This window comes from Macaca mulatta, chromosome 1, assembly GCF_049350105.2.
Source record: "Macaca mulatta isolate MMU2019108-1 chromosome 1, T2T-MMU8v2.0, whole genome shotgun sequence".
NCBI classification, from domain to species: domain Eukaryota; kingdom Metazoa; phylum Chordata; class Mammalia; order Primates; family Cercopithecidae; genus Macaca; species Macaca mulatta.
Window position 1 is genome coordinate 171,525,302 of NC_133406.1, and position 21,299 is coordinate 171,546,600.

A 21,299-nucleotide genomic window follows, 5' to 3' on the forward strand; every position below is an offset into this window, starting at 1 on the left:
CCTAACAAAAGTCTGGCCACAAAAACCAGAGTCCTTCTAAGAAAGGGTTTTAGAGGAGCCAGTTTAAGAAGATTTTAAGTCCCCTTCCCCACCCCCCTAAAAAACCAATGATATTCTACATTTTCCTCAGCAAAAAATCATGCCAGCAAGAAAGAAAACAGAAGGACTGAGCATATAGTTAGCAGGGATTCAACAAGAGGAGTTTCAGTCAACTAAGTCCCCATGGAAGAAGCAATATCCAATAGCAAGAACAGAGAGGCCTTAAAAAAAAGTAAAGCTTAAATACCAGCTTTCAATTAATCAGACTTCTGACCACAGAGCTCTTTGAAGAAAAAAAAACTTTTCGAATCTTTTATTTTCAGATTTCAGCCAGAACAAACAGCTACTGCTTGAACTACTTGTGGCTTTTTTTTTTTTTTTATGCTTTTAAACTGAGGCCCCTACCAAGTGACTCAGAACCAAAATCAGTAAGTCTTTTATGACTTAACCAAGGATGAAAGAGATGTCCTGAAAAGAGGGTGCAAAAAGATGTAGTCCTCCCAAGATCCAGAATCATCCCCCAAAGATAGTCGAAAGAAAGAAAGACTTTTGTTGCCACAGAACTAAGCAATGAAGGCTGAGACCAAAAGAAAAACAAACAAACAAACAAACAAACAAACACGCCCCTTACGAATTGAAACCTCTAATAAGACAAATTCCCCCGAGAGCTGGCACGACATGCAAAAAAACATTCAGGCTCTCAGTCTATTTGGACTGGCTGCCTGATGTAAACTGATACTTGCACCCTCCAGCTGGCGGAGACCGGAGAGAATATTCTCACTGATCATAAAACCAAATCTTCAGGACACAGAACAAGACAAACGGGAAAGAAATGGCTGTCTCTGGAAAGGAAAAGACCAATAACAAATATGTATTTCCAAACCAAATTTACACAAAAGACACAATCTAAACAAATGATTTCTTCCTGCTAATCTGAATTTGGGAAGGAAGGGATAAACAGAAATGCTTACCTTCCATTCTTAACTGGGCACTACAGGCAGAGATCCAGGAGAGGTGACCTTAGCTAAAAAAAAAAAAAAAAGTGTTCTGTTGCTGCTGTGGTTGATTTTTTGTCAGTTGTCCCAAGCTCTGCTGTGAGTCAGGTGTTTCAAGGACCCCACATTGGGTACCAGAAACTGTAGGGGCAGGAGAGGGGTGTGATAACTTGATGTTGTAGGAGGATCAAACGTAGCACCTACTCACCCATCGTAAGTGCTGCGTTTGATCCTCCTATAATAAAAGATAGGTTAGCAAGAGAAAAGCATGACAAATTTGTTTAATCAAAGTTTTATGTGACACAGGAGCCTTCAGAAATGAAGACCAAAAGACCCAAGGAAAACTATTTTTTTTTTTTTTTTTTTTTTTTTTTCTGAAATAGAGTTTCTCTCCTGTTGCCCAGGCTGGAGTGCAGTGGCGCGATCTCAGCTCACTGCAACCTCTGCCTCCCAGGTTTAAGCGATTCTCCTGCCTCAGCCTCCCGAGTTGCTGGGATTACAGGCATGGGCCACCACGCCCGGTTAATTTTGTATTTTTAATGGAGACAAAGTTTCTCCATGTTAGTCAGGCTGGTCTCGAACTCCCGACCTCAGGTGATCCACCCGTCTCTGCCTCCCAAAGTGCTGGGATTACAAGCGTGAGCCACTGAGCCCGGCGAAAACTGTCTATTTTTATGCTTAGGTTTGATAAAGAGCGGACATCCATGTTGAAATGCGATTAGACGAAAAAAGGTGATTGAGTGGTAGAAGACTGAGAGGAAAACCTAGTAAGTCCTGTCTAGATTCTTCTGGGTTTCTGTAGAATTCCTTTTTTCCAGATATGGGTCAGGACCCCTCTGAAATGAGGTTCTTTAAGGGAGAAGAGAAAAGAGTGACCTTTCTAAGCTTTATGGCTTGCTTTGGGGAAAGGGTTCTAGTGTCTATGACCCATCACCTTGGGCAAGAGAATTCTACGACTCGCTTCAGGAGAGAAAGAGAGTAGGAGAAGGTCAGAGAGAGATTTCGCTTTTTTTTTTTTTTTTTTTTTTTTTTTTTTTTTTTGAGACAGAGTCTTGCTCTGTCTCCCAGGCTGGAGCGCAGTGGCATTGGCTCACTGCAAGCTCCACCTCCCGGGTTCACGCCACTCCTGCCTCAGCCTCCCGAGTAGCTGGGACTACAGGCGCCCATCACCAAGCCTGGCTAATTTTTTGTATTTTTAGTAGAGACGGGGTTTCACCGTGTTAGCCAGGATGGTCTCGATCTCCTGATCTTGTGATCTGCCCGCCTCGGCCTCCCAAAGTGCTGGGATTACAGGTGTGAGCCACCACACCCAGCCACGATTTTGCTTTTAAAGCCTTCCCATCTCCTTTAGTTCTAAGTACTCAGCATGCCAAAGTGCCATACTTTGGGATATCATTTTCCTAGCCCCAAAACTTGGGTCACATATGGTAGCTTCAGCTCCTGACATTAGATCCACATTCAAGGAAAGAAAAATGAGACAGGGATGATACCAGGCAGATGTGTCCCCTTTTAATAGGAAAGCAAAACCTTCCCCAAACATTTAGGAGACTTCCATCTACCACATGTTAAGCACAGCTGCACACAGAACCAAGCAATGAAGGACACAGAACCAAGCAATGAAGCTGTGTGGCTACTGTTGGCTCAAGGGAAACTGAAATATGAGCGTCTATCTGGGCACATTGCTCCCCAATCTGGAGTTTTGTCAGCAAAGAAGGAGTGAATGAATATTAAGTAAGCAATCAACAATATCTGCCACAGTATTATTTACTGAATCTTCCATGTGCCAAGTTCTGCACTGAAATCTTTATATAAATTATTTCATTTACTCCTCACGTTTAATACAATAAGGCTTTTTGAAATTAGTAATGATTTTAAAAAATAGATAAGGAGATAGTGGCACAAAAAGAAAATGTAAGTTACACACACACACACTCATAGAACCTCTGAAAAATTCACTTATACCTATGAGCTATTGTTGTGACTAGAATATAGCATGTGAGATCACATGCTTTACCCTTCCTCTGAAATTTCACCCCACAACTGTGGCACTCAACATTTTACAAGCGCTTGTGTTAAACACTATACCTATCTAAAACATTGCCCGACTCCCCACCTCCACTGGGCTTCTTGGGTTAGAGATTATAACTTACATTTCTTAATGTTCTCCTCTCCATCAATGACTATCTCTTAGTCAACCAAAAAGAGAATGCTGCTAATCAAGTAAAAGCAGCTCGAGTGTGTTTTTAAATTCAAAAGGCCTGACGTCCTGCTTTCCTAGCATAGGGTCTGCTTTTTAGCAGCTTCAGCTGTACTGGAGCAAAAAGGAACCGTAGGCAGGGGATTCATGGCTGGAGACAGACTTCACAGATACCCTCTATTCTCAGCTAATTAGCATCTTCAACTCCTCTCTTGCCCATCTCCTTAGGTTCCTCTCATTGTTGCTTTGAGAGTTTAAAATCAGAAGAATACTGTATTTCCTATTATAAACAGCCTAATAGGAACACATGACTTCAATGTCTTGGCCTAAGGCCTATGAGGCTTGAAATGTGTATCATCACCAAACATCAATAATTTAAGATCTATTTCAGTATAGAATACTGCGAGTATATCATGCTATGCTGTAAATATAACACATTTATAACTCCAACTCTTACAGCCCTAAGCATGTGCCTAGACCTAATACAGATCCAGCAGTGTGTCCACTGAAAAAAATCAGTATCTCTGTGTCTCTGTTTGTCATCAATTATGCTTGAGAATAATTTAAGCTCAGTCAGTGTCACAGAGTCGATACTATTTATTTGCTGAAAGTTACTTTAAAAAAATCCATTTCTACAGAGGTCCATCGGCATTGCCACTTTGCATTGGAATATGTGGTCAAGCAATTAGTACCAGTTCTCAGTTGGTGTCCTTGTCTTAATGACCCATAAATATAGAGAACTTCTTTAGTGAGGAGGCTCCAGGAAGAATTCTGCTCTTGGATAGTAACTTGACAATCAAACCTGAGAATTATTAGGAAAGAGAATAGCCAAAGCAGAAAGGAAATGGGACAGGTTTGTATTGTAATTAAAATACAAGAATTGAATACATGTGGATTTGAATCCTAATACATATGTACTAGCTGTGTGAATTGGGGAAAGCTACTTAATCTCTTGAGTCTCATAGTTTTCATATGTAAACACGAAGGATGTGATACAAATATCTGACAGAAGAGAATTTAAGTTAATATACGCAGTACCTGTTTAGGCACCACAATTAGGCGTTCTATAAATGACACTATTATTTACATGAGACACACAGGGTAAAAGAATTAACGGAGCATATTGTTTATCATAGGAATCTGATCCCAGAGGGGCCAGTAGAACCAAGGAAAGGCTTTTCTTACTAAAGATGCTTTCCTCCAAGCTCGCTTTATCTTATGCCTTGCTATTCTGCCTCCTTAGCTAGAGTGGCTATTCTGAAATATCCATGTGCTGGCTCCATACTATCCTACGGATAGCTGTCTGTCACAGCCCTCATGCCCACTAGCTCTGTGAAACTTTTGGTTCCAAGGTAAAAGATAACAATTCCAGCCATGAATTTTTTTTTTTTTTCTGCCCTGTCGGTGAAATGGATCAGAGGGATCAGCTGCGTGCCTCTCCCACGTTGACAAACAAGACCGGCACATTGCCTGTTTGAAGGAGATTAGCATATTTGAAGGAGTCAGAGCCTCTCAGGTCTGCTTTTAAGAAAACAAAGTGTTTTCTACCATTATAGGTAGCCCGTGAACAAACAGTCTTACCTGCTAACAATGCAGGTTGAATAGATTGGCTCTAAGCTGGGGTAGAGGTGTTTTCCGTGATCCTCATAAGTTTGTGGGTGTTTTCTGTGACCCTCATAAGTTTGTAGGTGAGACAGACTCCTGTAACAAAAGACAGATTAACAGGAGAAAAACAAGTAGGTTTACAAATACATGCAGTGGACTTCACATAGAAGAAACTTCAATGAAAGGTGACTCAAAGCACTGCCTTAAAACCGTGGCTTATATAGGACCTTCAACAAGGAACAATAACTTTTAGAGGAGTAACAGGACAAAAGAAAGCAGAGGTGGGAAACTGTGGGAAGGTGAATTTATGAAAATAAACTAATAGAGCAAGGCTTGTTTGCATATTCCTCTGGTGCCATCTCTGAGCTGATAAGAACTGTGTCCAGTAAAAGAGAATTTCTATCCTATCTTTAGGCAGAAAAGGAGGATAGAGAGAGCTTCTCTCTCTTTGCTGCTTCTTAATTGCCTTTAGTTAAAAAATTAGAGGTTACTTTCTCTATGTTAAAGAGATATATTCTGGGGTGACATATTCTAGTTTCCTTCACTGGGACTGAAGCCCCTAATTCAGTCCCTGGTACAATGGGACTGAATAGAACAAGGTGAAACTGTCTGATGAAATAAGATCATGCTGTATTCTGTTTCATTGGCCTATGTGTCTGTTTTTGTACCAATACAAGGCTGTTTTGGTTACTGTAGCCATGTAGTGTAGTTTGAAGTTGGGTACTATGATGCCTCCAGCTTTGTTCTTTTCGCTTAGGATTACCTTGGCTATTCAGCCTCTTTATTGATTCTATATGAATTTTAAAATAGTTTTCTCTAGTTCTTTGAAGAATGTCAATAGTAGTTTAATAGAAATAGCATTGAATCTATAAATTGTTTTGGGCAGTATGGCCATTTTCCTGATACTGCTTCTTCCTATCCATGATCATGGAATGTTTTTCCATTTGTTTTTGCCACCTCTGATTTCTTTGAGCAGTGGTTTGTTGTTCTCCTTGGAGACATCTTTCACCTGCTTAGTTATCTGTATTCCTAGGTATTTTATTTGTGGGAATTGTGAATGGGAGTTCATTCCAGATTTGGCTCTCAGCTTGACTGTTATTTGTGTTCTATTGTGAAGACACATGCATGTGTATGTTCACTGCAGCACTACTCATAATAGCAAAGACATGGAGTCAACCTGAGTGTCCATCAATAATAGACCTGGTAAAGATAATGTGATACATAGACACTATGGAACACTATGCAGCCATGAAAAAGAATGAGATCATGTCCTTTGCAGGGACATGGATGGAGCTAGAGGCCATTATCCTTAGCAAACCAACACAAGAACGGAAAACCAAATACCCCATGTTCTCACTTATAAGTGGGAGCTAAATGATGAGAACACATGGACACACAGACAGAAACAACACACACTGGGGCCTTTTAGAGGGTGGAGGGTGGGAAAAGGGAGAGGATCAGGAAAAATAACTAATGGTTACTAGGGCTAATACCTGGGTAATGAAATAATCTGTACAACAAACCCCCATGACACAAGCTTACCTATGTAACAAACCTGCACTTGTACCCCTGAACCTTAAAAGTTTTCTTAAAAAAAAAAAGATCCTTCATGGATATAAAACAACAACTCAAATTTTACTGTCAAGCAGAATACTGTTCAGCCTAATGATTTTTTGTTTCAAACTCTCCTCCTAGGCTGTTTGAAATAGATTATACATTTTCTCTGTGGTGATCTCAACCTATATCAATTCAAAATATGATATGGTTTGTCTTAGTTTTTCTTGTTAGAGGATACATCTGCATGCTGACTTCTTTCACCAAATAGCTACTGCATGACACAAGTGTGTAAGATCTATCAGTGCATTTCATTAGGAGTAAAAGCTCACAGATGGGATTCAGTAAAGTGATTTTTAAATCTAAAGTGTTCAACTCTCGAACTCACCTGGCACTATGGAGAAGATGAGAGGGAAGGAGGAGGAAGAGTTTCCATTTCTGTAGAAAAATGATAAATAGCCAGCTAGGAAGTCATAACCCTGACAAGTATTGAAGCACAGTGGATGTTTATCTTTGAAAGAAAAACCAATTTTATTTGTTTTACATAATAATGGATTCAGAGAAGTTTCCAAAACAGAAAAATTAGTTAACCGATCAAGGCTTAGTTCTGAATCTTTTGATAGGCTGAGTATACACAGAACGGAAGCTGACTCTAGATGTCCTATACACTTTCCAAGGAATGTCTCAATATGCCAATTTTCTTTCATTGTGAAAGAAAAGAAAACAAAACAGGCCACCATTTTCTCAGAGCAAATGGAAAGTATTATCTCTTTTCTGCAAACGAATAGGCCAGCATTAAATACTTTCCTTTACATAATAAAGTAAAAATTTTTTAAAAATCCTTTATTTCCCTGTGTTATAAGGAAAATTGTATTTTTCCTCACAATTGAGCAACACTCCAACAACAACCAAAAAAGCCATCCACTGAGATTAAAGATCGTTCCAGACATCTAATTTCTCAGGACATAGATTTTCTACAGCCAAAAATTAGATGAACTCCGGATCAGGAAGAAAGCTTTCCAAAGCCCCGTCTTTAGCTGAATTGACTTGCGCAGCATGACATATTGGGATGATCCAATAATTTTAAAGTAACAAATCCTCTCTTAAAGAGAAGGTAACCTCTGATATCATTAGAGACCCCAGTGTTCCTCTGGTTGTTACACTCTTTTCTTTTATTCTTATCTGTAATCTCGTAACCAGTGGGAAGTCAGGAGAACAAAGACATCTCAGACACTGTATATCAATCAAGGAATCAGCTGTACTACAATGACAACTCAGCTGGTGGCTTTGAAAGTTTATACCATGAGCCAGCATAAAATGTAATCATTTCAGAAATGAGAGCATATTATGGGATAGAAAGCTTTTCTTTAGAGTCTGAGAAGATCAGCAGGAAAATATTTTATCGACATGGTATTGATTATGGTAACATAGATAAAAATCTTCAACCATTTCAAAAATTGTTTTAATAAACAATTTAGGAAAAATGATGGCTTTATATAACATTTCCATGGGGGGCATAGTCTTAAAGGGTGATTGTGAAATTTAGAACAAAGAGCAGCAGGAATTTTCCTCTGACAGCATTTGTACATCTTTTCTAGTATAAGACCTGACTAGCACTACAGAACCGAAATATCACTGCAAAAGAAACACATTTTTTTAAGACTAAAAAGACTTTTAAAAATAAACATTCTCTTTTTTCATTCTTGACAATCCATTGAGACCATTTCTCTCTCTGTTATTGGCCTCACCCAGTACGTGAGTATTATGGCTTTCTAAAGTTCTAGAATCAAGCTTGTTGGAGTTCACTGAGATTAGCACTGATCTTTTGACACTAGCTGGCCATCTGTTGGAGAAAAGCATTCTTAAGTGAGCTACGTGCCAAGTACAAAGGCAGAAAGTTGATTACATTTTCTTACTCTCCCAAGCTCCAGTTCCCTTCTATTATGCAAGAAGTTCCGGTACTCCAGCACATTCTTGCTTGTGAAGCTTTGAGGTTCTTATCGCTCAGCATAATGTAGAAACTAAGATGGTTTATTTAAATTTTTGCCTGTTTTGTCCATTCTCTGAAGCAGAAAGCTTTTTTCCCAATATCTCCCTTCTAGGTCTATTTCAATCATTGCCGTTGTCCACATTAATGACATCGTTTACCCTTACCAAACATTAATTACATGGTATGTGCTGTGCTAAATACTTTCCATACATAATTTTATTTAATCCTAACAACCATCTTGTGAGGAAGGCAATATCACTACATTATGTAAAATAGAATTTAGGCTTGCCTAAGATCATCCTGTTAACAAGTCACAGAGCTGAAATATGAACCTAGTTTTCCTGAACTCAAAGCCCATCTGTCAAGTTTTATACTACACCATTTACCAAAGCTGAGCTTAAACCCTTCTTGCAACTTTAATCCATTCCCTTATTAGAGTTTTGCACTGTAGTGTCCAAAATCTCTCATGCAATACCAGGAAAAGGAAAGCTCTGGTCCACTTTTGGCTTACAAGACTGGGGAGAGCTAGTAATTGCGACAATCTAAAAATCATTTTATAAACAAAAGCATATTGAAAACCTCACTCCCACACTATGTTCCAACTGTACTAAACCACTTGTTATGCTAACTGGGTCCTGCTTTACACTTGCTTGCCTATTTGCCTATAATTTCCTTTTTAAAATTTGCAAAATGTCCAGCCTTTCCTTATTTTAATACTTAATGTGCATTTTCAACAGCATATTTATTATCAGGGTCACTGAGATTTGCTCCCTCCAAAGCCCTCTGAAAAACGTAGGCTTCTTGCATATGTTAACAACCTGCGTGGGGTTTTTTTGTCTCTACGTTTAATGCTGAAGTCTGTTTCTTTGGGACAATTCAAACTCTGATTCATAGCCATGTGAACTACCCCTCTGCTTTCTGCTGCAAACAGGAGAAAGTGCTGCAAATAAAAAATTCTTTAAAGTCTGTCTTATAGTGTGAGCTTAAAACACTTTCCTTTCTACTTACACTATCTTCCCCCTCAAATGAATAAAGATGTAAACACCATCACAATTTCTATGTTATATGCTCTCATTATTTAACTATGTTATACTGCACTTCAGGCTGGGCATGGTGGCTCATGCCTGGAATCCCAACACTTTGAGAGGCCAACGTGGGACCCAGGAGCTTGAGACCAACCTGAATAACACAGGGAAATCCCATCTCTAAAAATAACAATAAAAAAATTAGCCAAGAGTGACAGTGCACACTTGTGGTCCCAGCTACTCAGGAGTGAGGAGGATCACCTGACCCTTGGGAGTAGGGCCGAGGCTACAGAGAGCCATGATTGAGCCACTGCACTCCAGCCTAGGTGACAGAGTGAGACTCTCTCTTTCTCTGTGTGTGTGATACATAAACACACACACCTACACACATATATACATACATATATATACACACACACATATACTGCACTTCCAAATCAAAAAATAATTTTATTGACTCATAACTCTTAAATTTGAAGAGGATTCCAAATTGTCTTCCATCTTTTTGCACAGAATTACAAGAGATATTTTGGACATCATGTGAAGCTTTGAACAGAGAAATAAAAATGAGTGCTGGCACTTTTCTACATAGATGTCTATACCTTTGGGACTCCGTTGTCTCCTTACTCCTAGGTAGTTAGGGGGTTGCTTATAGGTTATTGAGGAGAATTTCTGAGTGTCTTCATTATGCAGATTTCAATAATAACAACTGGTGGGGGGGAAAAAAGAAAGAAAAGCCAAGATTCCTCTATTCAAGAAACTGATGTATTTTTGCTACAGATATTCTGATCATATCAGTGATGGAAGATAACACTGAGGACTTGCAAGGCAAGAGGCTCTGTGTTACCTAGTGATTTTCTCACTTAACTTTCATGATAACCCTATGGAGAGAAATAATTATTAGCTTTTGTTCAAATTTGAGTTAACAGGCACAGAAAGTTTAAACCAGTGAAAGTACAACATCCGGTCGGTCTGAAGCCCATGCTCTTCACACTAGACTATCCTAGAACTTCAGAAATGTTACTGAAATAAACCTCTCCTGCTTCCAAACAAACACAAGAAAAGTTCATCAGAAGAGAACGTAATGAGAAAGGCAGGACCCTACACTAAACAAAATACCATTTTCTTAAGAGCATCGATTGACTTCATCTAATTTATTCATTCAAAAAGCATGTGTTGTGCTTACTTAACATGTGCCAGGAACTATTCTAGGTGGTAATCTATCAGTGGGTAAAACAGACAAAAAATCCTCACCTTCCCGTGTTGGAATTAGACAATGATAATAAGTATGCAAGCTAGATAATAATGGGCTGAGAGAGCAGAAGAAGAAAAGCAGAGTACCGAATCCCAGGGTGGGAGGGTTGTTCGAGAGGTTAGGGGAACAGGGAAAAATCTGAATGAAGACTGAGAAGGTATGGTCAGGGAAGTAGGAGGAAAACCAGTAGAGTTTAGTGTCCTAGAAGCCAAGTGAAAAGTGGTTTTTAAGGAAGAAAGAGTAATCAACTGTATCACATGCGGTGTGCTATCCTTGCTGTGTGTCATTTTGGAAGAGCTGTGTTGGTAAAAACCCAGGTGGAGTAGGCTCAAGAGGAAAAGGAAGAGACAAATTGGAGGCAGCTAGGGTTACTATAACAAAATATCACAGACTTCTGGGTTAAAACAGCAGAAATATATTTCCTCACCATTGTGGAGGCTGAAAGTCCAAAGATCAAGGTGTTGGCAGGTCTGGTTTCTCCTGAGGCCTTTCTCCTTGGCTTGCAGAGGGCTGCCTTCTCATGGTATCCTCATGTGGTCTTTCCTCTGTGCCCATCCCCCTAGTGTCTCTCTGTGCATTCAAATTTCCTCTTCTTTAAGGACACTAGTCACACTGGATTAGGGCCTCCCCTAATGGCCTCGCTTTAACTTAATCAAGGCCCTGTCTCCAAATGTAGTCACATTCTGTGGTACTAGGGAGTCAGGGACTCCATGTAGGAATTTAGAGGGGATACACAGTTCAGCACAAAACACAGCACATACAGACAACTTTTTAAATCAGATGAGCAGAGCAGGGGGTCAGAAAACTGGGATGGTATTGAGTGCAGTCAATAAAGAGATTTCTATTTATTTTATTTTATTATTATATATATTTTTTGAGACGGAGTCTTGCTCTGTCACCCAGGCTGGAGTGCAGTCTCAGCTCACTGCAACCTCTACCTCCTGTGTTAAAGCAATTCTCCTACCTCAGCCTACCTCCCGAGTAGCTGTGGTTACAGGTGCCTGATACCATGCCCAGCTGATTTTTGTATTTTCAGTAGAGACGGCGTTTCACCATGTTGGCCAGGCTGGTCTTGACCTCCTGACCTCATGATCCGCCTGCCTCAGCCACACCAAAGTGGTGGCGTGAGTCGCCACACCTGGCCTGTTCCTTTTTTAAATGAAAGAAATGACTGCATTATGTTGTGTACTGCTGCAGTTGATCTGGTAAGGTGGAACAATTAGTGTCACAAAAGAGGATGTTATATGTAACACAATTATATATTCTGCTTAGTTTGCTTCATACATTCCTGCATAAGTTATGCTTTTAGGAACTTTCTCCAGAATATATTTTTCCAAATTCTACTTTCAAAGAATGTCAACGGGATAGAGTTCTGGTTTCACAAATATTTGGAAAATAGAACTATTCACTGTGTTAGAAATGGCTAATGACAGTTGTTGGCAATAAATGATTATCACCACAGGGGGCTACTTGTCTCTTTGTGCATTTGGATAAGGAAAGGCTGACTTGGAGACCCTTGGAGGCTATGGAAACACTCCCCACTGAGGCATAAGACTCATGGGGAATGAGGTGATTACAGAGTGGGCTGACTGACAGTGGGTTGCCCACCAGCCTCGAAGGAATGGGAATGTGCTTGCAACTAGATATTCCGCAGAAGCATTGCACTCTCTAGTCCCACGGTGTTTCCCTACTTTTGGGACCCAGAGTTTAACGTAAAAATGGGATCCCTGATTTTGAGGGACCTGTTTTCTACCTTCCACCTGTGCCTGCTTTTCACATTTAAATTTTTAGCACTATAAACTGCATACTTTCTTTCTCCTCATTAAAGGGCTCCACCTGGAAGCCAATAATGTAATTAAGATACAAGCTAAGTTAAAAAGCCAAAATACAACTTTCTGACGTTTATCTGGCTATTATGAAACTCTTTGTAAAATAAATTTACATCTATAAGCAAAAATCTCCATTTGTGAGAGCATCTCCCTCTGCGCACCTAAACCTCTACAAACTTTTAGGATGGAGAAGAAAATGGCTTAAAGTTTACATAACAAACCTTACCTTTGTTTATATCTAAGTTCCGTGCCTTTGTCCTGGGTTCTGCATCTTTCAAAGTATTTACCTTCTAAGTTTTTCACTAAAAACAAGGGTAACAGTTAACACTGTAACTAATGTATATAATCAAAAGCACTAGACATGAGATAAACAATTCTATATACAACGTGTATAAGAAAAGCAGGATGTGTTTTTGATTTAAAAAGATTATAAGAAGACATGATAATGATGTGATTTTTGTTAAAGGAAAAATATTTTTGCCTAAGTTAGAGGCTTTAAGGATTGTTTTAAATCAAATAACCAAAAAGAATGATAAATAAAACAATGTACAGAAAGCTGAAAAAGGAGAAGGGAAAATATTGTAAAGCATTATGAAAGGTTTATAGTAATCTTACCTTGTGTATTAGTTCATTTTTATACTGCTATAAAGAACTACCTGAAACTGGGTAATTTATAAAGGAAAAAGGTTTAATTGACTCACAGTTCAGCATGGCTAGGGAGGCCTCAGCAAACTGACAATCATGGCAGACGGTGAAAGGGAAGCAAGGCATCTTGTTCACAGGCAGCCGGAAGAAGTGCTGAGCGAAGCAGGAAGTGCCCCTTATAAAACAACCATATTACCTTGTGTTCAAACTGACTCAATGTATTTGTTTATTAGGTTTTATTACAATTAACTTTAGAATGAGTGAATAAAATTATTTTTTGATTGGGAAGTGTAGTATATGTGTGTGTGTATATATATGTATGTATATATGTGTGTATGTGTTTGTGTTTAGGTATCACACACACACAGAGATAGAGGGAGAGAGAGAGAAACAGAGAGAGAGAAAGAGAGAGAGAGAGTCTCACTCTGTCACCTAGGCTGGAGTGCAGTGGCTCAATCATGGCTCTCTGTAGCCTTGGCCCTCCCCGCAAGGGTCAGGTGATCCTCCTAACTCTGCCTCCTGAGTAGCTGGGACCACTAGTGTGCACCATCACTCCTGGCTAATTTTTTAATTGTTATTTTTAGAAATGGGATCTCCCTATGTTATTCAGGTTGGTCTCAAGCTCCTGGGTCCCGTCTTGGCCTCCCAAAGTGTTGGGATTCCAGGCGTGAGCTACCATGCCCAGCCTGAAATGCAGTATAACATAGTTAAATAATGAGAGCATATAACATAGACATTGTGATGATGTTTATATCTTTATTCATTTGAGGAGGAAGATAGTGTAAGTAGAAAGGAAGCTGTTTTAAGCTCACACTATAAGACGGACTTTAAAGAATTTTTTATTTGCAGCACTTTCTCCTGTTTGCAGCAGAAAGCAGAGGGGTAGTTTACATGGCTATGAATCAGAGAGTTTGAAGTGTCCCAAAGAAACAGACTTCAGCATTAAACGTAGAGACCAAAAAAAAAACCCCAACACAGGTTGTTAACATATGCAAGATGCCTATGTTTTTCAGAGGGCTTTGGAGGGAGCAAATCTCAGTGACCCTGATAATAAATATGCTGTTGAAAATGCACATTAGGTATTAAAACAAGGAAAGGCTAGACATTTTGCAAATTTTACCTTAATGTAAACGTGAAATTTGGGTTTCTCTTTGGAAAGAGATTTCCATATAATAATAAGAAGAAATAAAATATTTTTGTTTACTTTTTGAGTAAGCAACAAACAAAAAGAGGGAAAGAGGAAGAGATAGATTCAGTTTGCCTTCTGAGGTATTTTGATTGCTTGGGAAACTAAGTCTTCTCTCTATAAAAGAGTAAAGGATTTTGCTTTGCTTTTTGAAATCTTTGAATTATCACATTGGCTAAATGAATGATTTATTTTATAGTGACCTGTGAAACTATTTTGTGATATCAAGTTTTTAGACCTTTGATATTTGACAAACTTTCCAAAATTGTATTTCAAATTATAAATTTAATCTTTTTTACGTCAAATTAACAGTTTGGATATTAGGGCCCCTGAAAGTCCAAGAGAGATATAATCAGCCTATTAAAATTATACAAGAAGCAGTGCCAAATATAAAACGATGTTTAACTTTCTGTGGGTTATGTTTATAAAAACATGTTATTAACATGTGTCCCACAGTTGCATGAAATTCCTAAAACTCTGATGTCTTACTGTATGTTAGGATTAATAATTATGATTATTATGATAAATTCTTGTGTGTCACAGAAATAACCAAACTTCCTTGTCAATTTTGTCTTTAATTATAATTGTTCTAAGACTAATGTCATTCAAAGCAATTATTGTTTTACTTTGATTCTTCTCAAAAAATAGATTATAGTCAAAAATTTGCTTTTTTAAAGAAAATCGTAGAAAGGACTCTGACAAGTTGAGTACAGGTTTTTGATAATTTTGGAGATTATACCTTTGGGCTTGGAAAAAATCTTCCAAGACTTTTACTAAAAAGCTGATCTGTTCATGAGGATTCCTAATCCAATATTAAGCAGAACAACAGTTAATTACCTGAGATTGAAATAATAGAGAACTAAACTTTTATTTTAAAATGTGAAGCATACTGATTCTTTTTATGTTTTATTTTCCAGAGTGATGAACTTTTTTCTTTTGGGCTGCTTAGAACTTACAACAAATTGGGCAAAATATACTTACTCTTGTAAGGAAAATTTAAAGCATATCTTTTTCTCTCCATCTGATTTCTCTAGAATAAAAGATTTTTGAGTATTTTTTTCAACTTTGACTTTAGATTCAGGGGTTACATGTGCATGTTTCTTACCTGAGTAACCCTGAGGTTTGGGGTATACATGATCCCATCACCCAGGTATGAATATTCTTAATTTACGGCATTAGAATTACTTGAATAAGCTCAATAAGTATTTGTTCTCTTTTACAGCAGGACACAATACAAAACACTGGTTATTTTACCAAGGCTTTGACTGAAATGTCATATTTTCCAGGTATTACCAGACTACTTTTAAGAATTAAGGTTGACTTTAGAGAGCCGAGAAAAGGATCCTTGAAAAGACTGCTCTGATACTTCCTTTATATAATATAATTTCTTTACAAAATTCCTGTAGTAAGTAAAGAATACCACTTTCTGACAGGCCCAGGAACACCAAGTTATTTTAGAACCTCAAAAAGAGAGGAATTTACCCATTTCATACAGGTATCTGCAGGCATAGATAAATTTTTGGCTTGGATCAAGAGGCTTTTAAAAGTCTAACTTAAAATTATTTGTGAAAAAAAGTCCAGCAAAGCCAATTTTAAAAGAGTCTATACAGCCAATAGCTATTATTTACATACACTACTATAAAAATAATCACACCAAGTATAATAAGACTAAAATAAATTTTGCAAATAAGTTGTTCCTATTGTGACTTGTATTTGGTAGAAATGGGAAGCAGGAGAGGGAAAATTATGTTTCCAAAGAAAACTGTAGAGGGGTGGGGTTAAGATAGCCAACTAGAAGCAGCAGAAGTTGGAGGCTCCTACCCAGAAGAACCAAAACGGCATGTGAATCCTGCACTGGCAACCAAGGTGATGTGGTTTGGCTGTGTCCCCACCCAAATCTCATCTTGAATTGTAACTCCCACAATTCCCATGTGTTGTAAGAGGGACCTGGTGGGAGATAATTGACTCATGGGGGTGGGTCTTTCCTGTGCTATTCTCATGATAATGAATAAGTCTCACAAGATATGATGGTTTTAACAATGGGAGTTTCCCTGCACAAGCTCTCTTCTCCTGTCTGTCCCCATATGAGACATGCCTTTCACCTTCCACCGTGATTGTGAGGCCTCCCCAGCCAGGTGGAACTGTGAGTCCAATAAACATCTTTGTTTGGTAAATTGCCCAGTCTTGGATATGTCTGTATTAGTAGCATGAAAATGGACTGATACAGTAAATTGGTACCAGTAGAGTGGGGCACCGCTGGAAAGATACCCAAAAATGTGGCAGCAACTTTGGAACAGGGTAACAGCCAGGAGTTGGAACAGTTTGGAGAGTTCAGAAGAAGACAGGAAAATGTGGGAAACTGGAAATTTCTAGATACTTGTTGAATGGCTTTTCACAAAATGCTGATAGCAATATGGACAATAAAATTAAGGCTGAAGTGGTCTCAGATGGAAAGGAGAAACTCATTGAAACCTGGAACAAAGATGATTCTTGTTATGTTTTAGCAAAGAGACTGGCAGCATTTTGCTCCTGCCTTAGAGATTTATGGAACTTTGAACTTGAGAGAGATGATTTAGGGTATCTGACAGAAGAAATTTCTAAGCAGCAAAGTATTTAAGAAGTGACAAGTGTTGTTAAAGACATTCAGTTTTATAAAGGAAGCAGAGCATAAAAATTCAGAACATTTGCAGCATGACAATGCAATAGAAAAGAAAATCCCATTTTCTGAGGAGAAATCCAAGCTGGCTGCAGAAATTTGCATAAGTAATGAGGAGCCGAATATTAATCCCCAAGACAATTGGGTAAATGTCTCCAGGGCATGGCAGAGGCCTTCCTGGCAGCCCCTCCCAGAGGCTAGGAGGAAACAGTGGTTTCATATGCCAGGCCCAGGGTCCCCATGCTGTGTGCGGCCTAGGGACTAGGTGCCCTGCATTCCGGTCACTCCAGCCATGGCTTAAAGGGGCCAATGGAGAGCTTGGGCCATGGCTTCAGAGACTGCAAACCCCAAGCCTTGGCAATTTCCATGTGGTGTTGATCATGCAAGTACACAGAAGTCAAGAATTGAGTTTTGGGAACTTCTGCCTTCTGAAGACTTATGGGAAACTCTTGGATGCCCAGGCAGAAGTTTGCTGCAGGAGCAGGGCTCTCATGGAGAACCTCTTCTAAGACAGTGTGGAAGGAAAACTTGGAGTTGAAGCCCCCACACAGAGTCCCTACTGGGGCACCACCTAGTGGAGGCATGAGAAGAGGGCCACTATCCTCCAGACCCCAGAATGGTAGATTCACCAACAATTTGTACCATGCACCTGGAAAAGCCACCGACACGACACTCAATGCCAGCCCATGAAAGCAGCCAGGAGGGAAGCTGTACCTTGCAAAGCCAAAGGGTCAGAGCTACCCAAGACCATGGGAACCCACCTCTTGCATCAGCGTGACCTGGATGCAAGACATGGAGTCAAAAGAGATCATTTTGCAGCCTTAAGATTTTATGGCCCTGCTGGATTTCAGACTTGCATGGGACCTGTAGCCTCTTTGTTTTGGCCAATTTCTCCCATTTAGAATGTCTGTATTTACCCAGTGCCTGTAACCCCATTGTATCTAGGAAGTTACTAACCTGCTTTTGATTTTACAGGCTCATAGATGGAAGTAACTTGCCTTGTCTTGGATGAGACTTTGGACTATGAACTTTTGAGTTAATGCTGAAATGAGTTAAGACTTTGGGAGAGTGTTGGGAAGGCATTACTGGATTTGAAATGTGAGGACACGAGGAGTCAGGGGTGGAATGATACAGTTTGGCTGTGTCCCCACCCAAATCCCATTCCCATAATTCTCACATGTGAAAAAACCTACTGGGAGGTAAATTGAGTCATGGAGGTGGGTCTTTTCCTTGCTGTTCTTGTAATAGTGAATAAGTCTCATATGATCTAATGGTTTTAAAAATGGGAGTTTCCCTCCACAAGCTCTCTTCTCTCATCTACTTCCATGTGAGATGTACATTTCACCTTCTACCATGATTGTGAGGCCTCCCCAGGCACGTAAAACTGTGAGTCCAATAAACCTCTCTCTCTGTTTTTTGTTGTTGTTGTTGTTGTTAATTGCCCAGTCTTGGGTATGTCTTCATCAGCAGCATGAAAATGGACTAATAAACAAGGTATCCAGGTTGTATCATCAGAACTGACTAGGCAGTTGGCATGACCCTCAGAGAGCAAGGAAAAGCAGGGTGGTGCATTGACCCACTGAGAGCCACATGGGGCAGGGGAATCCCCACCCCCAGCCAAGGAAGGGGGTGAATGAGCATGCTACCCAGCCTGGGAAACAGTGCTTTTTCCATGGAACTGTGCAACTCCAGGTCCTTGGGCCCCAACCACAGACCCATGCAGGTTCTCATCAGCTCCTCGGCTGGAGTTTGCCTAAGACCACCAAGTTTCTAAAGAGAGGGGCAGCTGTCATTACTGCTGCTGCCTGCTGTCTAAGCCATCTAAGCTCCCTGGAGGAAGAGTGGCAGTCATCATCACAGCTGCCTAAGACAACTGAGCTCCCCGAAGAAGGGGTGGCCAGCATCACTGCAGCTGCCAACTGCCTAAGAAAACTAAGTTCCCCAGGAGAAAGATGGCCGCCATCATGGTGGCTGCTAACTGCCTAAAACACTGAACTCCCGGGGAGAAGGGCAACAACAATCACTATAGCTCCAAGCCGCATTTTTCCCCTGCTGGAGCTGGGAAGATTAGATGGCTTGGTCCCAGTCAGTATTCCCCACAGCACAGCACACCAGCTGTAGCAGACCATGGCCAGACTGCATCTTTAGGCTGGACCCCGACCATCCTTCCTCACTGGGCTGGGCCTCCCTGCAGTAACTCCAGCAACTCCAGCCCGGTGCTTAGGGACAGAACTCTGATCTCCTGAGTCTGAACCCCTAAGGGGTGGGGTGGTCATAGTCTCCATGGACCAGTAAGCTTAGCCTTTTGCCTTGCTAGCTCTGAGGAATCCAAGCAGCCCAGATGAGTGACTTTCCCCCAGCACAACACACCCCCTCCACCAACAGATAGCCAAAATGTTTGTTAAACAGGTCTTGATTCCCATGCTCCTCAACTGGGTGAGACCACCCCCAACAGGGGTGACCAGACACCCTACACAGGAGCATTCCTAGTCGCATCAGGTCAGTGACCCTTGAGGTCAGAGATCCCAGAGGAAGGAGCAGGCACCCATCTTTGCTTTACTCCAGCCTCCTTGTGTGACATCCCCAGGTACGGGAGTGCCCCAGATGAATAGGGCCTGAAGTGAATCCCCAGAAAACTTCAGCAGCCCTACAGAAGAGGAACCTGACTATCGAAACTAAAGCAAACAATCAGAAAGCCTCAACAGCATCAACAAAAAGTCCCACAAAAACCTCATCAAAGCAGCCTCAAAGATCAAAACTAGACAAACTCATGCAGATAAAAAGAATCAATGAAAAAACACTGACAACTCACAAGGATAGAGGACCTCTTCTCCTCCAAATGATCACAACATCTCTCCAGCAAAAGAACAAAATTTGACAGAGAAGGAAATGGATGAACTGACAGAAGTAGGCTTCAGAAGGTGGGTAATAACAAACTTGGCTGAGGTAAAGGAGCATGTTCTAACCCAATGCAAAGAAGCTAAGAACCATGATGCAAGGTTACTGGAGCTGCTTACTAACATAACCAGTTTAGAGAGGAACATAAATGACCTGAAAAATACAGCATGAAAACTTCATGATGCATACATAAGTATCAATAGCTGAATCAATCAAGTGGAATAAAGAATATCAGAGGTTGAAGACTATCTCATTGAAATAAGGTAGGGAGACAAGAATAGAGGAAAAAAAATGAAACAGAATGAATGAAACATCCGAGAACTATGGGACTCTGTAAAATGACCAAACCTATGACTGATTGGAGTAGCTGAAAGAGATGAGGAGAATGAAACCAAGTTGGAAAACACACTTCAGCATACCATCCAGGAGAAATTCCCCAACCTAGCAATACAGGCCAACATTCAAATTCAAGAAATACAGAGAACCCCAGTTAGATACTCCAGAAGAAGATCAACCCCAAGACACATAATCATTAGATTCTCTAAGGTCAAAATGAAGGAAAAAATGTTAAGAGCATCCAGAGAGAAAGGCCAGGTCACCTACAAAGGGAAGCCCATCAGACTAACAGCGGAACTCTCAGTAGAAACCCTACAAGCCAGAAGAGATTGGGGGCCAATATTCAGCATTCTTAAAGAAAAGAATTTTCAACCCAGAATTTCATATCCAGCCAAACTGAGCTTCATAAACAAAGGAGAAATAAAATCCTTTCCAGACAAGCAAATGCTGAGGGATTTCATCACCACCAGGCCTGCCTTTCAAGAGCTCCTGAAGAAAGCATTAAACATAGAAAGGAAAAACTAGTACCAGCCACTGCAAAAACACACTGAAATACAAATAGCAATGACGCTATGAAGAAACCGTATCAACTAGTGTGCCAAATAACCAGATAGAATCATGATGACAGAATCAAATTCACACATAAAAATATTAAATTCAAATGTAAATGGGCTAAGTGCCCCAATTAAAAGACACAGACTGGCTAAATGAGTAAAATGTCAAGACTCATGAGTGTGCTGTATTCAAGAGACCCATCTCAAAGACACACATACACTCAAATTAAAGGGATGGAGGAAAATGTAATAAGCAAATGGAAAACAGAAAAATGCAGGGGTTGCAATCCTTACCTCTGACAAAACAGACTTTAAACCAACAAAGATCAAAAAAGACAAAGAAGGGCATTACATAATGGTAAAGTGTTCAAATAAACAAGAAGAGCTAACTATACTAAATATATATGCACCCATTACAAGAGCACCCAGATCCATAAAACAAGTTCATAGAGACCTACAAAGATACTTAGACTGACATACAATAATAGTGGAAAACTTTAACACCCCACTGTCAATATTAAACAGATCATTGAGA

General features: G+C 40.0%; 1 long non-coding RNA gene across 1 annotated transcript in view; it reads right to left on the reverse strand.

The window, feature by feature from the left end:
* The window catches only part of LOC114678234 (uncharacterized), a 118,242-nt gene that overhangs the window by 82,625 nt on the left and 14,318 nt on the right, over positions 1-21,299 (reverse strand). Inside the window, exons 2-3 of the long non-coding RNA XR_003729523.2 lie at positions 4,813-4,932; positions 1,011-1,058 (exon numbers count right to left, since the gene is read on the reverse strand). This is a non-coding gene — a long non-coding RNA (uncharacterized LOC114678234). The remainder of the gene's footprint in view (positions 1-1,010; positions 1,059-4,812; positions 4,933-21,299) is intronic.